The sequence below is a fragment of the Erythranthe guttata genome, chromosome 5 (genome assembly GCF_056151865.1).
Source record: "Erythranthe guttata isolate IM_541 chromosome 5, IM_541, whole genome shotgun sequence".
In the NCBI taxonomy this organism is placed as follows: Eukaryota; Viridiplantae; Streptophyta; class Magnoliopsida; order Lamiales; family Phrymaceae; genus Erythranthe; species Erythranthe guttata.
In genome coordinates, this window is record NC_142537.1 from 13,765,887 (window position 1) to 13,771,886 (window position 6,000).

Consider the following 6,000-nt stretch of genomic DNA (forward strand, 5'->3'; position numbering starts at 1 on the left):
AGGTACTTCCCTCACGGAAATCTTCTATTGGCTGGAACTGGCTACCGACCATCAACGACGTGGAGGTGTATCCGAAAAACCATTCCTTATCTCCAAGCTGGGCTACGGCGCCGGATAGAAAACGGGGCAAACACATCTCTATGGGCTGACCCATGGCTCAGAGATGGCGGAAATTTCAAAATTATTACCGCTAGACCAATATCCTCAGCTTTCCCAGACCGAGTTTCGGACTTACTGGATTCAGACTCTAATTCGTGGAATTTACAACTTGTGCATAACATATTTTGGGCAGTGGACGTGGTCAGGATCTTGGGAATTCCATTAGGCGGACCTCATACAAATGATTCTTGGGTGTGGCACCACTCGTCGAAGGGTAACTTCACGGTGCGATCTGCCTATCATATGATTCTTAATAATCATAATTTATCTAGTCCTATGGGTATCGGAAATAATGGTTCAATTAGTGGAACAAATAATCGTGATTGGAAATGCATTTGGCGGTTGCCTATACCACCTAAAATTAAGATTTTTCTGTGGCGATTTTGTGGAAACAATCTACCAACCAATGCGGAGCTGCATCGTCGCCGGATTATTACCTCACCTGCATGTCGTCGTTACGGAGCCAGTAACGAATCAGCATTACATGTTATCGCTACATGTAAAGGAATGAACCAGGTTTGGGAAAAATCACCTTTTGGCATCAACCCAAGTGCGGCATTTTCATCTCCGTGGCAATGGTGGCTATTAGCGTATCTACGTATCTATCTATATTATATATATATTATTCCTATTATTATTCTTATTTATTAGGTTACCTTGTATATTAGGTTTCCTTGTATATTAGGTTACCTTGTGTAGTAGGTTAGGGTTTCCTACATGTAACTATATATATGATTAATATACGTAAGATATATCATTCTCTCTTTTCTCCAAATATATTTCTCCTATATGGCATCAGACACTAGGTTAACCTAGCCGTTTTTTCTCTTTTTCTGCATAGCCGTGCCCTACCCCTTCTTCTCCATGGCCGGCGAATCTTCATCTTCTTCTCCCTCCACCGCCCCTCTCAATCATTTTCACCTTGCTCATGCCATCTCTAATATCAAATCCCTTATCCCCGTTACTCTAGATCTAAAAAATCCTAATTATCAAAAGTGGAGCCACTTTTTCACGATTACCGTCGGTCGTTTCTGCCTCTCCGATCTTCTCCATGGCAAACCCCGACCGGATTCGATTTCCACCGACGAATGGCAGCGAGCCGACTATCTCCTCCAATCTTGGATCTACGGCACCATCTCCGACGATCTATCCAGCATGGTTCTCTCAAAAACCTCCAACGCCAGTGATCTATGGAACGCCATCTCTTCTCTCTTCACCGATAACAAAGACTATCGAGCCATTCAACTTGAAGAAAAATTCAAGTCCCTCAAGAAAGGCGCTCTCTCCATTCACGATTACTGTCAAATAATCAAGACCACGGCGGACAGCTTGGCCGATGTCGGAAATCCAATCTCCGACAAACAACTCGTTCTACAAACCCTACACGGCCTTCCGAAAAATTACGGGACCGTCGCCAATCTCATCTCCTTTCAAAATCCCCTTCCCACCTTTCTACAGACTCGTTCGCTCCTTCAGATGGAAGAAACAAGAATTTCTGAACCGGAGCAGACCGCTGCTGTTTTCTACGCCTCCAACGCGAACTGTCCATCCAACAGTTGCAACAGTTCCTGCAACAGTTCCCGCGGAGGTAGTTCTTCGCGCTATCAGCGCGGGGGTGGTTGATCCAACCGTCGCGGAGGTCGCAGCACTAACCGTCACCCCATGCAGCACTACGGCTATCATAGTGCTCATGGCGCATCTCAACTTTGGCGCGCACCTTACCGACAACAGTCAATTCTGGGATCCGCTCAAAATACATCGGGCCACCCAGCGGCTCAAGCCTACTTTACTGGGCCACCTGAACCCTACACCGGTCACTCGGCTCCTACTCAGGCTCATCCGCAGCAGCAACCGTGCCACAGCTCCAGCAGTTCCATCAACAGTTGCAACAGTTCCTGCAACAGTGCCAGCGTGGCGGATCTCGCAAACCGTTTGAATACGGTGACACTTCAGCAGCCTACCGAGTCACAGTGGTTCATGGACAGCGGGGCGACCTCTCATATGGCACCACACTCAGGTAATTTCAATTTTGTTTTTAATCCTGGCAGTAAATTCCCCAAACATGTCGTCGTCGGTAATGGTTCCACCCTCCCCATAACCCACATAGGCCACACAATTCTTCCCACCACTCCTTTCCGCCTCACAAATGTCTATGTCACACCCAATATCGTCAAACACCTTATATCTGTTAGACAGTTCACCCGTGATAACTCATGTTCGGTTGAATTTGATCCATTTGGTTTTTCTGTGAAGGATCTTCGGAGTCGAGTCGAGATTTTCAGGTGCAATAGCTCCGGTGACCTATATCCGTTTAGCGTCCCTCCCCCCACCTCACCTCCTGCTGCTTTCCTCACTGTCGCAACACCTTCGTCTCGCACTCTTTGGCATCGGCGTCTAGGCCATCCCGGCAAACACGTCATGTCTCGTTTATTTTCTAGCACTTTTCTTTCCCATAATAAAGACCCTAGGGAGTCTCTTTGTAATGCCTGTCAATTAGGCAAGCATTTTCGTCTACCATTTTTTTCTCAAAAATCTACTACTGTTGCTCCATTTCAAATTATTCATGCTGATTTATGGACTTCTCCTGTTTCTAGTTTTACGGGTTTCAAATATTATCTTGTGTTAGTTGATGATTTTACCCATTATTTATGGACTTTTCCCCTTCGAAATAAATCTGATGTTTTTACAACCTTTGTCAATTTTCATACACTTCTCAAAACTCAATTCCAACATCCCCTGAAAGCCTTACAAAGTGATAATGGTCGTGAATTAAAAAATGCGGATTTTCAAAACTACTTCACTAAACACGGCATCCTAAATCGTTTTTCATGTCCCCACACCTCCCCTCAAAACGGACACGCAGAACGAATGATCCGCACTATAACTAACATGATTCGATCCCTCATCTTTCAAGCCCATCTTCCTCCTACATTTCTCCTATAGTGGCTACATATGAAACACTCGCTGGATGAAAATAATTTTTTATGCGCCACGGTGATCGCATGGAAGGCGTGGGAGAGGCGAAACAGAGAGATTCACAATGAGGAGGTGATTGGTGCCGACGAACTGCATAATTGGTGTAGCCATTATCTGGTGAACTTCAAATCCAATCAAATCAAGCCAAATCCTAGTCTTCAACTAGTTTACCCGACGGAGTGGAAGCCACCGGAGATGGGGGTGTTGAAGATCAATTTTGATGTCGCTATACGACGTGGAGAACCAAAGTTAGTGGTTGCAGCGGTGGCACGGAACCATGAAAGAATATGCGTTGGATGGAAAGTGGTACGAATTGATGGAAGTATTACTCCTGTCGAAGGTGAAGCTATGGCTGCTCTACATGCCATCATACTAGCATCTATGAACGGATGGAACGAAGTTATTTTCGAGGGTGATTCTTTGCAGGTGATTCAGGCACTTCGATCGGGTGGAGGTGACAGGTTACCATTCGGTGCAATTATCGATGAATGCATTTATTTAGCAAATGTTTTCTCGAGCTTTTCTTTCTCGTTTGTTAAGCGTTCGGGCAATTCTTTAGCCCACGCTCTTGCTCATCTTCAATGTATTGATACACTAGAAGGACTTACGCTTCCGTATGATTTGGCCAATATTGCCTAATAAAATTTCTCTACTTTCAAAAAAAAAAAAAAGTCTTTAAATAAAGTTTATCAAAATCAGATTCTTTGAAAGAGATGACGACGAGCCATTAAACTAGATTATACTAGTGTTGTAATAAAACATCACAACTACTTATCACAGAAGGCAAAAATTGATTTAAAACTAATAACGGACTTATAATCCGAAATTCAAATTTGGACTTATTCAACTAAACACCAATTTGAAATAAATATTGCTTACCACTAACTTTTTGAAAACGATGAATTGTTCTAATTGAAATATATAGAACTGTAATCACAAACATAACATATGCTTACAAAAAATATTATAAACAATTTCAACAAGAACTCAAAAATTCAAAAATTCCTGCAAAATTGTAACACGGAGACGCAAGGCTTTCAAGATAGAAACATATATTTTTTCTTCGCAGATTATTAAAATTAGAAATTAATATTGTCTTAAGATTGTTGGAATAATTAATAACAATCTGCGTAAACGCAAAATACTTACTTGTTTGTCGAAAAGAGGAATTGTGAAAAATACAAAGAACGATCGAGGCTTGCCAAAGCAATTCCCTTAAGACAATATTTTCGGGCTATCAATGGTGCACAGTCTCTTCCCGGTAGTCTCCCAAGGTACAACGATCGGTTGTCAAATATTTGCACGAATATTCGACCCACGGCGAACTTGAACAACGAAAGAAACTTTGACGAAGGGAAAGAAGAATATGAAAAACTATCTCGTAATTGCCGATTAAATTCAGTTCAGAATTAGCCAGATTCTGCCTTTATTTATAGGTTGTAGAGATCCATTCACAGAGGGATGCAATGGTTGGAAGAAGAAACAGAAAGTTGTGTCGATTATTTTTCACCGCGTTCAAGATGTCGGAAACTTAATTGGTCATGGGCCAATTAATTAATTAGTTAATTTGGTTTGGGCCAAATATTTTATTATTTGGATTTTGAGTTAAATAATTTGACTAATTACTAAATGTCCCCAAAAGTAAATGTTTGTGGACACCTAAACCCAAACTAGTCCTATCACTCGATCACATCGAGCGCACATCTTTTAAACTTTAACCATTTACTCAAGACAATTTTCATTCACTTTACTTCATGATTATGATCAAGTAAATAAATAAAATTAATCTTTACATAATTTAATTAATATTACTCAATATTAATTATTGGAAATCCTGAAAATTCCAACAATCCCCCACATGAATAAAATTGTTCTTCCAATCTTATCGCATAAGATCTATTTGTCAAAATTCCTTAGTGAATAGTACAACATCGGGATAGGTGAAATATTTCATCTTGAACCTTCCCTAGTTAAAACTTATCGGATTCACTTAGCCAATCGGTGAATTATTTCATCTTGAACCGTCGGCTGTTTGTGTAAACCAAGACAATAAACTTAACACCATACTAAACGAACTTGTTCAAGTTCTCGGTTGTGTTCGTTTTGGCCCTGAACATCCTCGGGTTCTGCGAGTGCTTTAGAGATTTCCAGCCTTTAAGAATTCTCAACGAGCCGACCCAGCTCACACCAACATAGGTGACAACATCTATAAAGAGTATCCTACTATACCCCACTTGTAATTTACAAGATATAGACGTCATTAAAAGCAATAGCTTAACCTTTTTAAACATCATAGGTTGCACTTATTGCATCATAGGAATAAGATGGAGTTAAACTTCTAAGTGCTCCATTCATTTAAGTTACACATAACTGGTTGTCCTATTGAACTTGGTCCGTGGGATCTCCAGTCGCCAAGTTAGGTTTCCGTATAAGGTAACTTAGTTATTTAGGCTTTAAACTTATTTCCATCGACGCACATTTAACTCTCTCGCTAGATAAACCTTTATTAAATGGATCCGCTAGGTTATCTTTAGATTTCACAAATTCAGTGAAAATTATTCCATTAGAGAGTAAATGTCTCACGGTATTGTGTCTACGACGAATATGTCAAGACTTACCTTATAAACTTCTTATACAGACTTGTATAATAAACACCAAATTAAGAAAACGCAATAACTTCTTACAATTTATATAACAAAATGCAAATAAACCATATAAACTAAAATTATTAATATAAATTAAATTAAAGTAAATTAAATCGCAATAAGAGCAAGAAGACACTTATACACGAACCTAGGATTTTATCTTCCTTCTATGTGATTCTAGATAAAAAAGAGATAAACTATTTTTATTGAATTAAACGTG